The sequence below is a fragment of the Mirounga leonina genome, unplaced genomic scaffold (assembly GCF_011800145.1).
Source record: "Mirounga leonina isolate KUSES-001 unplaced genomic scaffold, KU_Mleo_1.0 Mir_114, whole genome shotgun sequence".
Lineage (NCBI taxonomy): Eukaryota > Metazoa > Chordata > Mammalia > Carnivora > Phocidae > Mirounga > Mirounga leonina.
This window is the reverse complement of record NW_023270265.1, coordinates 22,238,209-22,260,821: the sequence shown is the minus strand read 5'-3', so window position 1 is coordinate 22,260,821 and position 22,613 is coordinate 22,238,209. Positions and strand designations below refer to the sequence as shown.

The 22,613-nt window shown below is 46.0% G+C and overlaps 1 protein-coding gene across 32 annotated transcripts in view; it reads left to right on the top strand.

Annotated features, from left to right (window-relative positions):
• SORBS1 (sorbin and SH3 domain containing 1) overlaps window positions 1–22,613 on the top strand; it is a 227,050-nt gene that overhangs the window by 41,118 nt on the left and 163,319 nt on the right. For all 32 annotated transcript variants that reach the window (XM_035025550.1, XM_035025593.1, XM_035025559.1 and 29 more), the window contains exon 2: window positions 22,428–22,512. The gene's annotated coding sequence lies outside the window, so the exon portion shown is untranslated. The remainder of the gene's footprint in view (window positions 1–22,427; window positions 22,513–22,613) is intronic.

Sequence of the window (22,613 nt, the reverse complement as noted above, 5' to 3'; positions counted from 1 at the left end):
TGTCAGGAGTTGGGTGGGAGGAGCTCACTGTTTCTTTGAATCCCTCAGGACTTAGGATGGCTTTTGGTAGTCCCCACTACTCAGGTGCAGAAGGTATCTCTTGCAGGTTGCTTTGGGCCAAACTTGGACAGTCCCATCTGCATTGGCAAACTCTTTCATTCTTTAGACTGGCCCAGACCCACCCAAACTGAAGCAATCTTTGGTTCCAGTAAAGGAATCACCTTTCTTATGATCTTCCCAGGTTGTAGTGGAGGGAGAGTCTCCCTGTGGGCTGGGTGGCTCATCTTCATATTCTCTCTCTTAGCCTAGGAGATTCCTCACTAACTGCTCAATCACTTTCCTCCCTCTCTCCATGACATGTGTGGTTTCTGCTGAAATCTCTTTCCTAATTGAGATACCCAGCCTTTCTCTTAATTATCCCCATTTCAGAAGAAAGGCTGGAACAGGCTAGCAGCAATTCTCACACTTTGGGGATCAAATTGGCTTGCTTAAAAACACAGATTCCCTGGCTACACCCTCAACGACTTTGATTTCTCAGGTCTGGAGAGATTTTAGGGATCTGAGACCTAGACTTGGGGATCCAGTTAGAGAGAATTTGACTTGCTTCTCAGTCTGCCAACATGTGGTGGGCACGTTTACTCCAATCACCCAGGAGCCCCTGCTTGGATGTCTGTCCTCCTCTGAATCTATATTCCATACCTGAGAGAAACAAAGCTGTGGGGCTGGGAGGGGAGAGGGTTGGCTTAATGTTGGCTTTCTGTTCAGCCATTGGTTCTTTGAGGAGAAGAAAGCCTCAGGGTTTCTGTTTTGGCCTCTAAAGAGATCATTTACCTTCCATTATATTCTGCTTACCAAACTATTCCTACCCCAAGGCTCAGTGCAAAGTCTGGGTGACGTTTGTAGCCAACACTTGATCTAGTCTCTCAATTTCTTGTGACTGATAATGGTTTTTTAACTTTTTTTTTTTTCCTTTATATGGCTGTCTGACTAGCTTGCACTGGGTGGTTTTTTATCTCTGAATTTCTGTTGTAAGCATCATGTCTACATGGTACTGGGCATATAGATATCTAATCAGTGGTGGGATAGGTAGGTTTCCTATGACCTTTCTGGGCTGGGATGACCACCGCTTGATACCTACACAGATCTCAGAACCATGGCAATAAGGGGCTAGAACTGGCTTGATTTCCAGTGTCTTAGATGGAAAGTCTTTTATGTGTATGTGTGTGTGTTCTTTTTAGGCCCTTGAGGATTACTGTCAAATAGTACTTCCAAGGAGGGAGCTCCCGGCAAGTCTGGGTCCTAACTGAAGCTTGAGTTTTTAACCAAAAATAGATGAGCATCAGGAAGGGAACTGGTCAGATAACTATTCCACTTCATCAGTGGTTGGCAGAGGCTGCTGGCTACCACAGAGTCCGCTGGGCATCATCTCTGGCAGCGGATTACTCATAAGGCTGGTTGAGTATGTGTGTATGAGGAAGAAAGAGAAAGAAAAGGTCCTTACTTCAAACAGCATTCTTCCTGTGTCTCCCAAGGATATAGTTTGTCCCTTTAAATGTTTCTTTTTTCTTTTTTCTACATAATAGTCAATGTTCAAGATTGTGGGGAAAAAATTCAGGAAACAACCCAAAAACCCAATTTTCAAAAGAGCCTGGGCAAACCGTCAGCATTTTGTAAAGGGCCCTTTCTAGCCTGGATCCTTTCTGTGGTGGCCTGCCAGGTCCCTCCAGCAGGATTGCCGGCTGCTTTGCCCATTCTTTGCTCTCGGTCTAAAGTAACTTCTCAGTTCATTCTAGTTCTTTTTCGTTTTCGTGCTTCTTGCATTTGGGTAACGAAATTTAAAGGGAGAGCATGGAATCAGTATAGTACAACCACAGACCCCAAGCCTGTTGGAGTGGCAAGAGTTTTCCATAGATGGGCCTCGCCGGCCTGTAGAGATCCTGCAGCTGCTTGGGGCCACGGTCCTCAGCCCAGGGGCCCCGTGTCTGAATCAAATACTCTACTCCTGCCCATGCTGCCATTGCAGAGATCCTGGTTCCCTCTACCCCGCCGCTTGGCCCAACACAGGTGTGGCCCGTGGAGAGCAGAGGGTTTCCAGGGCCAATGGCCAGTGGAACTGCTTAAGTTCAAGGAGACTAATGAGGAAAGGCGTGTTGTTCAGATTGCATTTTAACATGGGTTGGGAATAACATTGGCTGTAAAAACATGATCAGAAATCTGCAAAATCAACACTCTTTCTTCCTGGTAAGCATGAAAGCCTGGCAGCTGCACCTCCCTCACATTGTGTTTGGCCAACTGTCGTTCAGGACATCGTGCCTCCCGCAGTGGTGTCTGGGAGCTGACTGAAGCCAGGATTGGCATTCCAGCTCTTTGCTGGTGGAACAGGGCGTTTCAGGGCTCTCAAGAGCTGTACCCGTTCAGGTTGTCATTGAACTTAAACTGGAGCACGTACGCACCCATCTGGGGTTACATGGACACTTGGATACGGCCCCATGTCCCTGGTCTGGCTTTGCCAAGTCAAGACCCCCAGTGCAGGTGGAGGAATGGATCTCACTTAGAGGTGATTTGTGGGTGATTTCTTTTCCGTCAGAATCCTCACCCTCTTAGTCACCCCTAACCTCTGTTATACAAGAGAATTTTGTTTATTTCGGAGAATCAGCCCACACACAGGCTTGAAGCAAATCCAAAAGGAACATTTGCCACTGTATGAAAATGCGTCTCGTCTTGCTACTCTTTGATGAGAACTGGTGCATCCCTTCTACTCACCCCTCCACCCCCTTCCCCCAGGGGCCTAAATCCTATGTAGAAAACTTACTGTATGGGAATTTACTGGTTTCTTTCTCGAAATGGAAACTAGTGCCTGACTTTCTTAAGGAAAGCAGAATTGCTTTATCTGCGCTCTCATTTTTCTTTTTTTCCTAGGAGTTTTCATGAATCTTCATAAGGAGATGGCTTAGGGATAGTTATGGAGAAGAATGCAGCAGTAATTAAGAACCAGTATTCCTGGGACAGAAGCCCATGAGGAGCCTATGGCTAAAATGGGAAGTCAGGGCTTGGGTGATAAGGCTGCAGGTAGATTCACTGCTGGCCGGATTACCAGAACAGCTGGCTCCCCGTTCTCTATGAGGGAGACCGCTCGTTGCAGACCTCGGGTTGTGCCGGGTTTCTCTCCCAGTCAGTACTTTTTCTCAGAGCTGTAGAGGACAGCCATATGAAATGCACAGATCTCTTAGGGCCGGGCGAGAGAGCTTACATTTCAAAGAGTAATCAGAACCCAAAAAGCTCTTTTAAGATATGTCCAGCATCTAGGTTATAAAAAAAAATCTGGTATGTGTAGGATGGGGGTGACCTGATTTTAAAAGAAGCTCTTACAAAATTCTAAGCTCTTGGTTGGAATTGAGCCTTGTGTTGTTACGGGAAAAAAGACCCATTTTGGAAGATCAGAAAAAGAGGCAGGTCCCTCTTAGAAGGATGGAGAGCGGAATAGGTGGTTCTTGAGCTGGATGCCCTGACCGTTTTAGGTTTCCTTCTGGAGCTACTACTCCCACCCCCCAAGGTAAAGCTGGGCTGGGTACATGCCCCTTCTGCCTGCAGGCACCGCAGGTACAGTGTGAGTTGGCTTTGACGTTCGTTCTCCTCCCTGGCCTCTCTGAGAAGCCACCACCTTGCCCACACAAAGCCTTTTTCATGCCTGCACTGGCTTTTCCAGGCAGGGGTCTGAGCTCTTCTTATTTCTGAGGGTTTCCTCATCAGGCCCTAGGCCCTGGAGCTGACAGCTGCCTTTGTTTTGGAAAAAAAAGTCTGCAACATGGTCTGTAGAAAATGGATAAATGGAGCACTTTGTTTTCCTGTTTTAAACTTAAAGACAGATCTGTTCTGCCAATGCAAAAAGTAATTAGAGTATGAGTTCAGTTCCTTAGTGCATCAGTTAAGTAAGGGTGGCGGGAAGAAGGTACAGGTGTGAGAGGGGAATAAAACGGGAAGCTGTGGGGGGGCGGGGAATAAAACAGGAAGCTGGGGAGGGCAGCTAGTGACAGGTGGGCGGGGAGAGAGAGGCAAAGAGACTTGCACAGGAAGAAACAAGACACAGAAAACAACAATATCAGGTGAAACCAATTTGTCGTAAGGCCTCCGCCCCATTGCAGTTTTATGTCTAGGAATTCTGGGGAAATCCCAACCACTATCAAAAAAGGGTTTGTTTTTTCTTTGTCATTGTACCATGTAGTTACAATAGGACAACCTGACCTGCCTGTCCTCACAGAAAGAAATTTTTATTGATGGTTTAAGAAGCTAAGGCCCAGTTTAATACTTTGGAAACTATTCCTTCTCCCTCAAAATAAAAGCCTTATGATCACTGGATGAATCCAAAGAGTTAATGAAAATTCTGTTTTTATTGATATATGGATATACATATGCACATATGTCAGAAGAAACTACCTCCAAACCATCCCATGGTTCTCTCTGGATAACTATTTTCCTCTTTTTCTCCCTTTTTTGGAGGAGGAAAAAAGTTATTAAAACATAATAACTCTGGAAAATATGGAGAAATAATATCATTGATTTAAAGTATTCCCCCCAACCCTAAAGTATTGTTTTTTTAATAAAAACTTAAGTTGGGAAATAGATGCATCCAAGGTACCCTAGCCCCTCCCCCCTTTCTTCCTTTTAAAAGTTGTAGTTTTTATCAAAATTACATATGTGTATAGTTTCAAGAATCAAATAGTTCTACAGGACCACACAGGTTCCAGTCTCCTCACCTCCACCCCATTCACTTAAAATGGCATTCACTTAAAAATCTTTTTTTTTTTTTTTTTTTTTAGATTTTATTTACTTGACAGGGAGAGAGACAGTGAGAGAGGGAACACAAGCAGGGGGAGTGGAAAAGGGAGAAGCAGGCCTCCCGCGAAGCAGGGAGCCCGATGCAGGGCTCGATCCCAGGACCCTGGGATCATGACCTGAGCCGAAGGCAGATGCTTAACGACTGAGCCACCCAGGCGCCCCATTCACTTAAAAATCTTAACAGATTCTTCTAGTATGTACTTCCACATTTTCACTAACTTGCATGTGTTGCTGCTTTGGGGCATTATCTGTTGACTCCTCACCACATAAGATGAGCATTTAGCTCTTCCCTCTCCCTGTATACTATCCCCTTTTGACTCTGGAGGAAGAAAAATCCTGTCCTCTCTAAAAGTCCTGAGTATCATGACTTATCCGAGAGGGACAAAGGATCCTTACATGGAGTGACATACACATCTTTTGGCTTTTCGTGATCTTGCCAACAAGACTTTTAAAGTCTGTCCAAAATTCTAAGCTCTTGGTTTGAATTGAGCCTTGTGTTGTTACTAGCTCCATGGACCAACCAATACCAAGAGCCTGTTGGAATCTGAATTGAATTAGGGCGTCTCCTGGATGTTGTTTTTTTGGACCAAATATCAACTCATTTTGTTATCCTTTGCTTTTCCATAAAAGAGTGTAGAGAAAATCCACCATCCTAATTTATGGCGGGCCATTGTTTGCCAGACTTGGGGTCTTGGACACTCTCAAGGAGATAGCTTCTGTCTCTCTTTGACTGGTGATATCCAAAGTTTGTGAGATGGTGGTAGAGACACTTGTATCCTGGGAACCCTAAGGAATTTATGGGAAGTCCTAAAAGTGCTCCCTTTTCCAGAAAAGCTGCTGCAGTCCAGTCTCCCGGTAGAGCATGTGGACTCTACTCTGAGTATCAAGAGTTTGACTTTGTTCCCAGAGCCACCCACAGACACCTCTGAATTCTTTGTCTAATTCTAGAGGCCATTCCTCTGGCCTCATCTATTTTCTCCAGGCTCGTGGATGACTCCTACCTCCTCTACTTTGCCTCTATTTATGGTCCTTCTGAGTTCTGGAGGAGACTTTGCTGGGCTTACAGCAGTGATCTTCCGGTCTTTCTCACTCATGAGGAATGAGGGAAGGCAACAGGGTGGGACTTCCACTGTAAGAAATGAAGACTCTGAATCTTAAAGGTGTCAGGGACCTTGGAAACCACGTGGTTGGTTCAGCTCTGCTTGCCTACTTCCCAGCAGTGAGCGGGCCACTCTTTCGAGAGGCCGTCCCTTTCAATGTTGGATGGCTCATCTCATTGGGAAGTTCTTTCCTACTGGACTGATGTCCTTGTCTGGGACTCCACTAAACAGGTGAGGGCAAACTTGAAGGTCCAGTTTGTTGAAACTAGTCAACAAATTATTCCCCCCATTACTCTTGCATAAGCAGTATTAAAAATGATTTTAAGAGGCAGCTGTAAAAGATGCTGGTAAAAATTAATGTTTTCTAAGCACCAAGTGTGTTGCCAGAGAGGTTCAGTTTTGTTTTTCTTTTTCATTATAATTTTGATTTATTTGAGTCTGATAGAATGGTATCAGTGACAGGAGGAATAATTACAGTATCTTCTGAAATCCTATCCTGGAACCCCACTAGGAACTGACCCAGATTCATGCCAAAGAACACATCATAGGTTTGGGTTTTTAAAAATGTGTTTTTAAAAATGCTTGTTTGAAATGCTAGACTTTTTGATACTTAAAGAACATTGTTTTAGAGGGTGTAGTTCTTTTTTGATCCTCGGAGTTTAAACTTCTTAGTTCAGGGGTGGCCATCGTGATCAATCCTATATTGTGAGTTTAAGAGGCCTCTGAGAAGCAAGACCAGCACACGTGTGTGTGTGCGCGTGTGCGTGCCCACACCTATCTCCCCTTTCATCAACCAGGTCTAAATTTTCCTCAATTCTTACTGCTTTTACGGATTCTTCAGAAATGCTTGCCATCTTAGGAAAACTGGGTATAATCTTTAAATAAAAATGACTTGCCATAAAGAGAGACTGGCAGCAATAAATCAACATGTTAACATTGGTAGTTGGATTATTGTGTTTCCTTTGAGACTTCCTGTTTTCCCAGCTTCCTGTGATGAACATATATTAATCTATATTAGAGAAAACTATTTGGGGGTGGGGAGAAAGCATGGTTGCTTTTAAACTCTTTCCTAGTCTGCCAATGAGGTAACAAGGTGGAGAATGCAGGACGGATAACAGATTGGAACCCAGGGACGTTGGGAGCCAGCGCTACTATTGTCCTGTCTTTTTATCATCAAAGATGCCTCTCTTTTATTTTTACTTTTATACTTACTTCTAAATTTCCCTGATTTGAAAGATTTCATCTAACCCAACATTGTGTTTATTAAGTAGTAATCCCCCATAGTTGATCCCTCCAAGATAGACTAACTGCCTGTAAGAATTGCCTGGGTTACTTTATGGAGTTGATGCTCTTCCAGCTGGGGGGGAAGGTGTGATGTTGGCCCCCCTGTTAGGCACTCATCTATGTTCTCCATCTTTCTGGCTGCCGGTGTGGGACTTCCCGAGCCGAGGACCCAAGGTTGGGGTTCTGCAGTTAGAGCTCTTCTGTGTTTTGGGCCCAAGACCCTGTATTCCCTCCAGTACTGGTATCTTTTCCCATAAAACCTGCCTTGGTTTCATTTCTAATGCAACAACATCAGAACAGCCCCAAACTAATAATACAGTAAGGCTTCGTGACTATGCTAACCTTTTTCTGCCTCGTCATTATCATCATCGTGGTAATAACAATTGGCATCAGTTGAGCACATACTGAGCGCCAGATCCTGTGTTAGATGTCGATCTCATTTGATCTTTACAACTCCTCTGAGAAGCAAAGACTGCTCATCAGCCCCCATTTTATTGATGGGGGAAACAGGTTCCGAGAGGTTGAGTAATTTGTCCAAGGTCATGAGGCCAAAGAGCCAGAAAGCCAGAATTTAAATTGCTTATCCCTCACACCCTCCATACCTTTTCTCTAATCCCTTTCTTCTTTGGTCTGCTCTTTCTAGACCAGGACCTCAGCTTCGGATCTTCCTCACATCCCAACACATCACCTGCTCGTGGGTGGGGGCTCGGGGTTCATGGGTCCTCAGCAGGAGGTGCAGGGAAGGTGGCCAGACCCTGACAGTGGAGGCTCGGGTCCGTGGCTGGGCTTATCCCTGAGTGTGTGAGACTGGAGTTGGGACTTGGTCTCTCCTTCTAATTTCCCACTTTGAGAGTGGGGCTGTAAGGGGTGCATGAAGGTATTCCCCAGCCACAGAAAGGATGATTCCCTGCCTCCAGTGCTGTTTAATTCCCTCTGGGAGTTTGGGGGGGGGGCAGAGAAAGCCTCAAATCCCTTTCTTCTGGAAAGGTGAGGAAGCTAGGGGAGGTAACTTCTCTGCTCACAGGATGACCTCGGCTCCATTCCAAGGAGAGCGTGTGGAAGAGGGATTCTTAATTTTTGTTGGGTCATGGACCTCTTTGAGAACCTGATAAAAAGTTTGGACTCCTCCCTAGAAAAATTATAGTAATAATAACTAACATTGCATTGTGAGCACTTAAACAGGTATTACCTCTTTTAATCCTCCTCCTAACCCGATGAGGTTTAGGTAGGTACTCTTGTTTTCCTGTTCTACAGACAAGGAAACCGAGGCATTGCGATGTTAAATGGCTTGCCTGTGGACACATGTTTAGAAAGTGGTAAGGCCTTTGCATATGCTATCAGTTGGACCCCAGGAGCTAGAGTACCTCAGTTCTAAAGTACAAACCACATCCTGCATTGCTTACAGATGGAAATGTGTCTGTGTAATAAGATAGCAGGTGGATACCACTCCCCCACAGCTGGTGATCAACCTGCTGTCATGGTGGTGGAGGAAGGAAAGGCTGCTCTTGGCTCCCCTTTGCAGAATCTTCCCCCATCCTCTTGGACCAGTTAGGTGCATCTGCGTGGGGTTTCTAAGTGTCCCAGCTTTGCGGGGATCCCACACAGTTATCTAATTGGCATTTAATGGTGGGTGGGGAGTCGGACAATCTGGGCTTCTCTCCTGGTTTTGCCCCTCCAAGCTGTGTGGCTTGGGGAGTCATTCAGACTCTTCTGAGCCAGTCTGCTCATCTGCAAACCAGAGCAGATGAACTCTGGCCTTCATTAGGATAAGGAAGGTCTTACCACTGTGGGAGGAAGGCAGTGCCCTTAAGCAAATGGCTGGTACCAAGCAGTGTGCACATCGTTCTGTTAAGATTAATGAACCCAGAGACTGATCTGTGGCTGCTGACCATGCTTGACGACTGCAGCTTTAGAAGATACAGAGAGTATTTTCATAGAGTGGCAATCGGTGATCCTAATGAGATTTTGGAATAGTTTGTACTCTGTACTTGTCTGCCTGTCTGCCTTTCTGTTCCCCACCTGTTTGTTCATGACCCCCCACAGCAGGTTTCCCTCAAATCATAGATACCTGGAATGTTAGTTCTGGAAGGGAACTCTGATCACCTGTGGCCAGCCTTCTCATTTTGCAGGAATGGAAATAGGCTCAGAGAGGTATAGGAACTTGTCCAAGACCACACAGCTAATCCATGGCAGAGCCAGAACTTAGGTTAGCAGTCTTTCAGTTGTGCCGTATGGCTGTCCCTGTGTCCATTGGACACAGCTCTGCATCAGTTTTTACCTTATGTGGCCCTCATCCCCTCTACTTGCTTCCTTGAAAGTAGAGACTGGGTTATTCTTCTTTTTTTAATTTGAGAGGGAGGGAGGGAGAAAGGGAGGGAGAGAGAGAGCAAGCGAGAGCACTAGAGCACGGGGAGGGAGAAGCAGACTCCTCGCCAAGCAGGGAGCCTGCCATGGGGCTCGATCCCAGGACCCCGAGGTCATGACCTGAGCCAAAGACACACGCTTAACTGAGTCAGCCGGGTGCCCCGAGGCTGGGTCATTCTCATCATAGTTTCTCCCTCTTTCTCACTGCCTCACTGTGTGGTGAATGAAGGAGCCACACCATCTGCATGAGCAGAGCCATCTCAGGAGACCTTTATGGTGCTAGGCCCACAGGCTTCACACATTCAGATCCGGGTAACTTCTCCATGCGCCGGGATGAATTTCTGCTGTTGACAGAGATCTGGGAGCTCCCGCTCTCCATATACTACTTTATCCCCATTCATGTAATGGTGGATATACCCCACCGATGTGTTCCCGGAAGCTCTGGGAAGCCAAGCTTGGTTTGTGAATGGCTGTGCTGGTGCTCTCGATCCAGCAGAGGTCTGAGCTGGATAGAAAGAGCATCTTTTCTGAAGCTGGGCTGGCTGATCTGGGTGGTGACAAAGCACCACGGGGCATTCACACTGTTGAGCTTGCCCTGTGCCTTGCCACAGGCCCTGTGAATATCCATGGGCTTTCTCTTCTCTTTGCTGAACAGTTTGCCCGGTTATCCTACCTTCTTAGGAGAATTTTATCTTGGTTACCTCCGTTGCTGGCCCGTTTTCATCTAGAGTTGGGGCAACAGATAGAAGCAGAGTTGGAAGACCAGGAACTGGGGGTGGTGTGTGTGTGTGTGTGTGTGTGTGTAAAAGTGTAAGTGTAAAGAGGAGCTGTATTTGTATCTGAGAAGGCCCAATGCTTGTGTGACAGAAGAAGGCATGCAGGAGAAGGGTAAAGAGAGGGAGGGAGAAGTGTTTATGGGATTGGCAAGAGTGGGGAGGAGGAGAGGAGTCAACTTGGAAGAATAGTTGCTGTCTGTCTGAGGGATACAAGTGGTAGAGAAGGGGGAAGAGTTTTAAAGATCGTTCCTGGTGCATTAAGACTTTCGTTCTCTCCTGTTGGTGTTCAATAAGAAATGCAATAACATTTTGAATTTTTGTTATGTTTAGACTGGATTGTTTGCTTACGTGGCCACCAAGTGGAGACTGGGCTACTAGGAGACCAGGTTATATTGACGTTTCTCGTGTGTTCTGTCTGGGAGACAGAGGCTGACTGGGGGGCAGAAGAGTGTGAGAAGCAGACTCTAGAGTGGGGGTGACCTGGGGGAAGTGGCCTGTGGTGGGGTTTGGCGTGCCAGAGTCAGCGTGCAGGTTGTGTTCCTCTCTCCTCTGAACAAACTCCTACATCATTTTCCTGCACTAAAAATAAAGAAATATGTCCGAGTTCTCAGATTCAGTGCTTAATCACTTTGGACCCTGTTTCCAAAAAAAAAAAAAAAAAAAATACAAGGCAGTTTGGACGTAGTGGGGAGGGATGCAGCGATTCATTCAGATTGTATTTTTTCCACAGAGAGGAAGTTTGCCCTACGAAAAAGGACAAGGTTGAGTTTCTTGGTTGTGTTATACTGACGGAACTTTTATTGGAGAAGATAATTTAAATGTTTGTTCTCCAAGAAATTGCTCTCTTGTACTGGTTTGAGATGGAGATGGCTTAGCACACAGGGTTTTTAAAGCAAGGGAAGGACCAGTGCCTGGTTTGGGTAAAGAGAGTTCTTTCTTCTGCCAGCATGCCTGTAGGGGTTCAGTTGATGTGTGCGCTCTGCCCATTCCGCATGCACATCCAGTAAGAGGACTTCCTGCAGGCCCTGGAGGAAATAGGCTGTTGGACCATGCAGGTCTGTGCATCAAGTGCTGGCCCCTTTCTGGGCTCCGAGGAGAGCAGGAGAAACGCTTCTGGAGAAGAGCCCCAAGCATTGGCCTGATATTGAGGAAGTTCAGGCGAGCGTTGGTGCTTTTGGGAACCAGGCAAGGGCAGAAAGAGGACCTGCCTGGTTCCTCTCATGTTGCTGGTGGGAGTGCTCAGCGGCGCAGTTGTTGTTTTTGTTTTAGCCCAACTGCCAAGCTATTGGGCACCTTGAAATTACCTATCTATATTTTTTGATCCTCTTAAGGGGCCTTATGTGAGGGCAGGAAGTGTCAGTGGCCTTCTGGTGTTTGGAACAATGTCCAGGGCAGACGGTCATTTCCTACCTAGCTTTAAAAGCTGTTAGGATCGCAGCACTCTGCAGGGGAAAGGCCCTGCTCAGTTCCTGGCCTGTCCGTGGGCCACAGCTGCCTCGTTCAGGCTGGCCCAACTCTGGCCAGGGAAATCTTGATGTGGCTCTGATGATGTTGGTCACAGTTCTCAGCCATGTGTTTCTCAGAGGGACTCCTAGAATGTTCCACGGTTCTTGTAAGTAATGCATATACCAGGGGGATAGAGTCGGGGTCTCTGGGGGATGGGGGCCTTCCGGGTGATTCCTTTGTACCCTCTGTGTGGAGAACCACTGTGCCATCTGCAGCCATTGTGTAGAAGTGGGCATTTTGCTTGGTAAATTTGATGCCAGGAGATCCTGGGTTCAGATTTTAGGGCCCTAAGGAAGTCGGAGAAGGGAGGGTGCAGGTGTTGAGTACCAGCTGTTGGAAGATGCCAGGCCTTTTTTATTTACACTCAGCCCAGTGTGCTGGATGTTATGGTGCTGGGTACAGGGGAGGAAACAGTGTCAGATTCGTAACTTGCTTAGGATCGTGGAGTTGAGTTGGTAGGTGGAGACCAGGCTTGACCAAAGTCCTAATTTTTTTTTTCCATTATGGCTGGGATCCCCATGCTGGAATGAATGTTGAGCGTCTCCTCGAGCATGGCTGTGAAAGAGAAGGATGATATGAGCCATACATGTTAAGATTTTCTAGAAGCCACATTGAAAATGTAAAAAGAAGCAAGTGAAATTAATTTTAACTACAGATTTTCTTTAACCTAGTATATCTAAAATATTTCAGTATTTAATCAGTATAAAAAATGTCAATGAGATATTTTACATTCCTTATTTCCATACCAAGTCTTCAAAATCCAATGTGTATGTCACCTTCCCAGAACATCTCTAGTCCCACTAGCCACATTTCAAGAGCTCAGTGGCCCTGTGTGGCCAGTGACTACGTACAGGACAGCATAGCTCTAGCATCTCTGGACTGGAGAAGTGTGTCCTGCCCTGGTGCTCAGGGTAGCCAGGGGTTTCTAAATTAATGGTTTACAAAGGCCATAGGATGAATCAATGCTGGGTAGTCTGCATGAATGTCACCTGAAGGAGGGGGGTATTATAAGTCCTCAGTCTAGGGTCCCAGGTGATTCTTCTGTGTAACCTGACTGGAAACAGCTGCACTAAAAGCATTCACTGGGCCCTTTCCCTCGCTTCTGTGGTTTTGCCCCGCCCCCTTTCAGGGACACTTGCATTCCAAGCACGTTCTCTGGGGGTGGGGTGGTGGTGTGATGGGAAAGGTGGGGGAATGTATGCCCTGAGGGCCCTTTTCCTCCCTTACTAAATAGAACTTCAGTTTCAATGGGAAAAAAAAGGACTGCTTATTTATCTGGATGTGATCATGCATAAGGGGTGGGACCTTCCTTCTCGGTGGCTGAAAGCAGGATCCTCTGTTCTCAGGAAAGGTAAGATGAAAAGAATAAAAATATTTAGGGGAGAATGGGATACTGTGTATACTTAAGCTGTGTTTTTTTCCAGTGGTTTGGTTTTAAAATTTATTTGCTGTCTTAGTGGAAGAAATCTGGTCCTAAAGAGTTATAGTCCTGGGGTCCAAACCTCAAATGCCTCAGAGGTCCGCCAGGTGACAGGTGGTGAAGGGCCAGAGATTCCAACTCCAATCTTAGGAATGTTCTTCACTTCCACAAAGATTGTGGTCTCCCTTTTTTCTGGAAATATAGGACCCTGTTGGTCTGTCATTTTCTTACTGTTGAGAGACAAATATTTCTGTAAGGGAAGAAGCATTGTAAGCATTGTGATAAATGGCAGTGACACTTACTTGGTGTTTAGGGAGACGGATCTGAGAGCCGTGCGCCTTTAAGGGGGCGTAGCTACTACCCAGCTCCATCCAATTGCTGTCTTTGAGGCCCACCGTTACCAGATCTTGTTATTTTAAGGAGAAGCCACACATCTAGAATATTTAAAAGGTAATAGCTTGGCCTTTTTTTTTTTTTTTTTTAAATTTAGAAATACAGTTGAGGGGCGCCTGGGTGGCTCGGTCAGTTAAGCGTGTGCCTTCGGCTCAGGTCATGATCCCAGGGTCCTGGGATCCAGCCCCACATCGGGCTCCCTGCTCAGCGGGGAGTCTGCTTCTGCCTCTGCCTGCCACTCCTCCTGCTTGTGCTCGCTCTCTCTCTCTGACAAAGAAATAAAATCTTAAAAAAAAGAAAAAGAAATACAGTTGAATCTTGAACAACACAGATTTGAACTACATGGGTTCACTTAACCCAGATTCTTTACAGTACTATAAATGTATTTTTAATTCCTTAATGATTTTCTTAACATTTTCTTTTCTCTAGCTTTATTGTAAGAGTATATAATACATATAACATAAAATATGTGCTAATTGGTTATGTTATCGCTAAGACCTGGTCAACAAGAGGTTAAGTTTTGGGGGAGTCAAAAGTTATACATGGATTTTTAACTGAGCAGGGGTTGGTGCCCCTAACCTCTGTGTTATTCAAGGGTCAACTGTAGGTATAGATTCACAGGAAGTTTAAAAAAAAAAAAGTCCAGGGGTTCCTGTGTGTCCTTCTCCCAGCTTCGCCATTGGTAACACCTTACGTAAGTATAGTTCAGTATCAAAACCAGGAGATGGATACTGTTGCAATCTACAGTCCTTACGCCGATTTCCCTAGTTCAGTTTATATATGCACTCAGTGTGCGCATGCATGTGTATGTTCTGTGCAATTTTATCAAGTGCAGATTTGTGTAACCACCTGTACAGACAAAGGCTGGCTTTTCGATTCTGCAGATAACATCAAAAACTCTGTTTAAGGGCGCCTGGGTGGCTCAGTCGGTTAAGCGACTGCCTTCGGCTCAGGTCATGATCCTGGAGTCCCTGGATCGAGTCCCGCATCGGGCTCCCTGCTCGGCAGGGAGTCTGCTTCTTCCTCTGACCCTCCTCCCTCTCATGCTCTCTGTCTCTCATTCTCTCTCTCAAATAAATAAATAAAATCTTTAAAAAAAAACAACAAAAAAAAACTGTTTAGGTCTAAAGTACATGCCGTAGGCCTGGTGTAGCCTTGCTGAGCCTCCAGTTTTCAACCTCTGTTCTAGTCTCGCCCTTTCTTTCTTTAAAATTTGTGTAACAGAATTCATTACTTTAACCCTTTTAAAGTATTTAATTTGGTGTTTTTTAGCATATTCACAATGTTGTGCAACTGTTAACACTATCTAATCCAGAACATTTTCATCAGTCCCTAAGAAACCTGTATCTATTACCATTATTCGCTCCGTCCCTCCCTCCCCTTAGTCCCTGGCAACCATGCATCTACTTTCTGCCTCCTTGGATTGTCTCTTCAGGATATTTCTTTTTTTTTTTTAAGATTTTTATTTATTTATTTATTTGAGAGAGAATGAGAGAGAGAGAGAGAGCATGAGAAGGGGGAGGGTCAGAGGGAGAAGCAGACTCCCCGCCGAGCAGGGAGTCCGATGCGGGACTTGATCCTGGGACTCCAGGATCATGACCTGAGCCGAAGGCAGTCGCTTAACCAACTGAGCCACCCAGGCGCCCCTCTTCAGGATATTTCATACAAATGGAATCCTGGTACTCTATGTCCTGGTCTTCTGTGTCTGACCAGCCCTTTCATTTTACAGAGAATGAGAAGTGGAGCCAGAGAGGGAAAGTGATGTACCCATTAGTATACTGTGAGTGGCCAAGACTGGACTCGAACCCAGAACCAGTGCTCCTAGTTTCATAGCTTTCTGCCTCTCACCATTCAGCTGTTTGTTTTTATAATATGATGATAAAACTACTTGGTTTTAATAAGCATGCTAACAACAGAATGTCTTCTATTACTTGTGCTGAGTGTTAAGGTTCTTCATGGAGTCCCTGTGGAAATGAAAACTGTCAAAAAGAAAATAAGATAATTCACTTAAGTATGCTTTTACTGGGGGGCGCCTGGGTGGCTCAGTCATTAAGCGTCTGCCTTCGGCTCAGGTCGTGATCCCAGGGTCCTGGGATCGAGTCCCACATCGGGCTCCCTGCTCGGCAGGAAGCCTGCTTCTCGCTCTCCCACTCCCCCTGCTTGTGCTCCTGCTCTCACCATCTCTGTCTCTGTCAAATAAATAAATAAAATCTTTAAAAAAAAAAAAGAAGTATGCTTTTACTGGGTACCTATTGTGTACCAGGCTCAGGGCCAACAGAGATGAGTTAGATTGGACCCTAACCATCAAGAACAGACCACTGAGGGAAACAAAAGAAAGAATTAACCATCAAGAACAGACCACTGAGGGAAACAAAAGAAAGACTGTGGGGTAGAGGGACAGGGTACCAGGCCGAAAGCTCTGGGGGCTTTGAGAGGCGAGAGGAAGCTAGCAGGTACTGAGGCAGCAGGAGAGACCTGAGCAGAGGTTTCAACTTTAGGAGTGGTAGTTGCACACAGCTGAGCTGTGAGCTGATTAGTGGTGATGGGGTGGAAATGGGGAACTGGGGTATTGGTGATACAGCTGGAAGAGTGGGCTTGGGTCAGAGTCCTGCAGGTCAACTACCCCTGTGGATGTCTGTATTTTGCAAGCTCGGAATGGCTGAATGGAAGCAGAGTAGGAGAAGCCAAACTTGGGAATTGAGTCTCCAGGGGGAATGCCCAAGTCTGAGCAGTTGGGGTAGGGAGTGGGATATGCAGTGGTAGAATCACTATCTAAGTATCAACGAGACTAAGGAGAATCAAGGTAAGAAACCAGGAGACCATTCCAGAAGCCATGCCATGATGAAGTCATGCCATAGGACATGTTTGGAGGGCTCTCAGCCCTGTTTCCAGTGGCCTGTCTCCACCTCCTTGTTCACCCACTTATTGAGCACTTGCTTTGTGCCAGGAACTATTGTGGTGCTGGGTTTGCAGCAATGAACAAGTCAGGCAAGATTCCTGCCGCCTGGAGGGAAGCATGGATAAGTTAAGGTTATTACAGGTTGTGATAGTCCTATTGAGAAAGTAGCTTTTGCTGGTGGGACTAAGATTAGGCAGGGCTGGCCTGAGTCAAGAGGTGATATTGGATCTGAGTTCCCCATGGTGAGAATACCCCAGCCATGGCAAGACACAGGGAAAGAGCTTCACAGGCAGAGAGAACAGCAAATGCAAAGACCGTAGAGGGAAGGAGCCTCTGGCCTTTTGCAGGGGGAGTACTCTGGGCTTTGTCAAGATTTTCTCGGGGGGGGGGGGGGGGGGCAAATCAGGACAGGTATTTTGGGGAGGTACCCTGTCTCAGGAGTGGAGGGGGGCCTGGGAGGGAATCTTTGTGAGGAAGAAAACTATATCCCAGTGGAAGAAAGTATGAAGTCACTCATACTTAAATGATTCATTTAAAGTAGGCGTGCTTTTTTTTTTTTTTATAAGGGGAGCTAAAAATTATTTTGCTATTTTTCAACTAATTTTATTCTATTTTATGAGCTTTGTGTCGTTCACAGAACTTGGAGACCTTCATTCTGCTTCCTACTGAATCTGAAGTAGGTGGGAGGGCTTTAAAAAGTTCCTCCAAACCCACTTTCCTCTGCCAATGGGTGTAGAGGGAGGACAACTGGTCAAGGGACCAGAGGTGATTCCTGTTTGAGCTACCTTGGCATGGAGTATTTGGGCATGGTCCCAGTGGGATTTGTTCTGGGATATAGGGAAGTACTTTCTGGGCCAAAAAAGTTCATTTTGCATATATTAGAAAATCATCTTAAATAAAATGATATATACTGCACAAAAGAAATAAAGATAATTATTTTTATTTGATTCCTTCCCAAGTTGGTCAGCCTCAAGGCCAGTTGGGCATTTTCTCCAATTTTAGACTAGCTTTCTGAGCAGTTCTTCTGGGTCCACTAAATTAGTGGGCTAATTAGTGGGGGCCTAGATTTCAGAGTCTAGTGGCAGACCTAAGTAGTTAGGGGATGGGTTAGCTTGATCATCCTTCAGCTGGGGGATATGAAATTTGAGGTATATCTTGAGGGAACCTGGAGGGTTTGAAGGCATTATATTGGCATACAGTGATTAGCTGGGTAAACAAGCAAAAGACTCCTTACCAGGTAAACAACAAAGGAGGTAAGCATGAGTAAGTGCTTGTGCTATGGAGAGGTACATAGTGCTCTGAGGACCTGTAACCCTAGAGGCTCCCATTGGACTAGACCTATTTGGATGGTCTAGATTGGTAGGAATGAAGGTGGCTAATGTGACTTCCACAACACCTAGCTAGCATTGTTCTATATTCTTGGGGTAGGGTAGAGAGGAGGAGGTAAATGAGAGAGGTAATGGTTCCAGGTGTTTGGCGTTTGGCGATTTCTTTTGGAGGGATAAGTCAAAGAAATGTCTTGTTTTAGGCAAAGGCATAATGAATGGTACTGCAGGAAACAATGGATTGCCTAAAAATTGATGACCCCCAGAAGGGGCAGATTAGTATCTTAAGCTTTTCCTAGACTTCCTGTCCCACCTACACTCTTCCAAATTTGCATTATGGCTCAAGTGGAGGACCCTTAGGCTGGCGGGGATGCGTAAGAGTATCCTCCTGGTGAAGGATACTATGGAATGCTGCTGGGCCTTGCGATCAGGAAGGCTGACGTTGGTCAGCTGCGGGTTTCTCTGGTGCTGGGCTGTCTGAAGGTCACCTGGTAGCATCTGGTGATGTCAGGGGAGAGATCTTTTTAGGTTGGCCCATTCACGGAACCAACTTACTCCCGTCTGTCATCTTCGTGGCGCACAGCATTTACTTTGCCATTCTTGGCTTGAGATTGCTCAGGCCATCAGTTAACCACAAAGTGGAAATCTGGAAGGAGAAGTGCTCAGCTGGCGTGGCAGGTTTCTAGGCATTGCATTGATCTTCAGTGTCTTCTCTTTGGTGGGCAGTAAGGACTTGAGGCAGAGTACTTTGTGCCTTGGAACTGTTCCTTGGAGGCCACCTTGGTGACTGGATGCTCCCAGACCCTTTGCCCTACAGGGTGAGCCTGCATAGGTATGAGGGCTCCGATCTGCTGAGACTGGAATCTGGAAGCAGTGGCTCCGGGTCACCGTATGCAGGCATTCTATGTTTACGTATTTAGAATAAAACGAGTTAAGTGATGGTTCTCTTAATGTGATGTAGGGAGTGGCCAAACACACTAAGAATGTGCAACGCCCCCGAAGCCTGGATCCTTGCATCCTGCCTGGAGGATGCTGAATTAATGACCTTGAGGAGATTTTCTGGAGCTCCTGAAGCCTCTGAGTGAAAGATACTTTTTTCCAGGGGCGCCTGGGTGGCTCAGATGGTTAAGCGTCTGCCTTCGGCTCAGGTCATGATCCCAGGGTCCTGGGATCGAGTCCCGCATCGGGCTCCCTGCTCCTTGGGAGCCTGCCTCTCCCTCTGCTTCTCTCTCTCTCTGTCTCTCATGAATAAATAAATAAAATCTTTAAAAAAAAAAAAAAGAAAGAAAGATACTTTTTTCCAAATGGGTAGGACTCTGGGCATCAGGATCACCTGAACAATGCCTGGGCCTCCAAATCAGAGATTCTGATTTAATGAGTCGGGGGCCCAGGAATTTTTTTTTTCTTAGTGATTCTAATTGTCAGCCAGATTTGGGAACCTGCCCACCAGTGACAGATCCAGGGAAGTTCTTCCCACTCTTGAGATGAATTTTGCCTCTTTGTTTGCTCATCTTGGTCTTGAACCCTGAGCAACCCTAACCATGCACACATATTTGGTCTTCACTCCTCTTTATGTTCCTTTCCAAAGTGTCTCTTTTGGGGTGCTGCCCCCTGGCTTTGCTTCAGCCTAGATTGGGGCTGGCGGCTCATCCCTATCCCATCCATGAGACTGAGAGAACTCCACCTGGGGATTTTGATGGGCAGATATTCTGGGACATTTTCTTACAAAACTTCCTGCTTAAGGCTTGACTGCATAGTAGATTCTGGCCATAGAAATCCAGGCCCTGAGGTAGATACAGGATGGGCTCATGACTGGCACAGGACAAAAAACTATCAGCTGTCTTCTCAGGGACATGACAGAAGTACTAAAAATACTAGAAGGGTCAGTATTTCTACCACCATGTTTCTTGGGCCTGGCAGACTCTGGGACAGCATTGGTTGCCCTGAGGGAGTCCTAGGTGGGCATTGCCAGGAATCAGTGCTGATAAATGGTGGCACTCTTGATATGGGCACTTGGCGAGATAAATGTCCACAAGTGTACATGACCTCTCAGCAGATGTTGGGTCAGGTGGCAGTGGCTTTTTTTTTTTTTTTTTTTTAAGATTATTTATTTTAGAAAGAGCGTGAGCGGGGTGGGGGGCCTGGGCAGGGAGGAAGGAGAGTGAGAACCTCAGGCAGACTCCCCACTGAGCATGGAGCCTGACGTGGGGCTCCATCTCACAATCCTGAGATCATGACCTTAGCTGAAACCAAGAGTCAGACACTCAACCAACTGAGCCACCCAGGTGCCCCCAGGTGGCAGGGGCTTTTACGACTGACAAGGTAACACGAAATGTGGATGAGACCAAATTGGAGGGGCTGTTCACTCCTTGCTTTTGCCCGTGTTGCCCCATGGCCTATAATTCCCACCCTCTCCTCTTTTCTCCCCCTGCCTGCTCCACTCCCCTCCCTGCTTTAGGATTTCCTCGGCATCTGTCCATGCTGGGAAGTGTCTATTCCCCTCAGCTGCACCAGGAGCCCCAGCCCATGCTCCTAGAACACCGGTGCCTTCCCAGATCTTTAGGTTTCCCCATTTGTGTTAGAACTGTTTTTGAGTATCAGATCTTTTACCTTGACAGAGCAGCTTAAGGGCAGGGACTGGATCTGGTTCATCTTTTTGTTTCCATCACCTTGCACACTGCCTGGTGTGTAATTGGGTTCAGTGAGTACCTGTTGAATGATCAATGAATCAGTACATTTTTTGAGGGGATGATATAAATAACTCCTACCAAGATCTTCTAGTTGAACATTGTTTATTATAGTCTAGTACCTCTATATAAGCTTATTTGTAGCCTTGTATTCAAAATGCATATCAAAGGACATTTTTCTAGCATAAAGAGTATTTCAGACAGTTTGGGACATTAACTGACCACTTTTGTAGTAATAGATGCGTGGTATTTATGAGACATTTTTGTTCTTAAAGGAGCAACTTTTTTTTTTTTTTAAGATTTTATTTGTTTTTTTTGAGGGAGAGAGAGAGCGCTAGAGAGAAAGAGAGCAAGCCCAAGTTGGAGGTAAAGGAAGAGGGAGAAGCAGGCTCCCTGCTGAGCAGGGAGCCCCACGGCACAGGGCTTGATCCCAGGACTCTGGGATCACAACCCGAGCTGAAGGCAGATGCTTAACCGACTGAGCCACCCAGGAGCCCAAGGATCCACATTCTTGAGACTGTCACATTAGGAAGTGAAGCCTTAGGGAACCTAATGGAATTTACCTTCATTTGTCAAAGAATAGAAGAGTATGGCAAGCCTTTCAGTGGAGCGGGTTGGATACTTCAACTCTATCTCCTTGACTTTAGTATTAGCTTTGAAAGACCCATACATGCACACCTGTGTATATAAAATATTTTTTGTTTTACAATATAAGACTACCATACGGTGGGACATAGTGGAAGAGTGCCTAGATTGGCAGTCAAGAGACCTAGGTTCTAGAATTAGCTCTGCTTCTAACTGTGGGAGTAGGCAAGTCAGTTTCCTGCTTATACTTTTATAATATGGAAGTGTTGTACTTGTTCAGGGATTTCACATGCCTTCCAGAGTGGGGTACTAACTTAAGTTGCTGATGTGCTGTACCATTTTTTTTTCCTCTTGGAACTCTGCCCCTTTTCCTTTTACATTCCCACTTTCGTTAAGTAGAGGGAATTATTTCTGTATCTCTCTCTCTCTCTCTCACACACACACACATAAGACCAAAAAACCCAATAATACAAGGGCAGTGATAACCACAGCTCTCTCTGCGGTGAGACAGGTAGCGGTAGGGAGTGTGGCATTTTGGAGTAGCCAAGCCTGCCTTGAAGGGCAGCTGCTACTTAGCACAGCTGATCGTTTTTAGACATGTGTAGGCCATGTTGACTGATTTTTTGTTGTTGTTGTTGTTTTGGGTTTTTTTTTAAAGATTTTATTTATTTATTTGACAGAGAGATAGAGCCAGAGAGCACAAGCGGAGGGAATGGCAGCGGGAGAGGGAGAAGCAGGCTCTGCACTGAGCAGGGAGCCTGATGCTGGGCTCTATCTCAGGCCCCTGGGATCATGACCTGAGCTGAAGGCAGATGCTTAACCATCTGAGCCACCCAGGCGCCCCTGTTGTTGTTGTTTTAAGAGAACTTAGAAGTCTGGGTTTTTATGTGACCTCTGTGATTTTTAAGTTTTGGCTCAAATTTTCTAAACCTATCTTACAGATCGATTGTAATACTGCTATAAGCTAGATGTAACCCACTGAGCTTTCAGTTTGTGAGCCCTGTTATAGATGATCTCTAAAGCTTCTTTCTGTCCAAGGTCCACTGATTCTAATGGGGACCATTTCAGCTGGTGAACTAAAGATTCTTGTTCCAGTTGGGGAAGTCAGAGAAGAGAGTGGAGGCTGGAAGAGGAGGATGGGGGCGTAAGCCTAAACAGGCTGCCTGCCGATTGGTGTTTTGGCTGGCCTCCTTGGGGAGAGGCCACAGAGTGCCTGATTCACACCACATGTTTTGTATCTTTGTCATTGCAGGGGCTGGCATTTGTTGGAAGACTTTGTGAAACCTTTTCTCTGCCCAGAGCTCAGGACCAATGCATCCCACCACCTTAAACCACTGGTAAATACGTGTTTTGTTTTGTTTCCGTTTCTGTTTCTTTTTTCTCCCCCTTTTTTCCTTCCTTCCTTCCTTCCTTCCTTCCTTCCTTCCTTCCTTCCTTC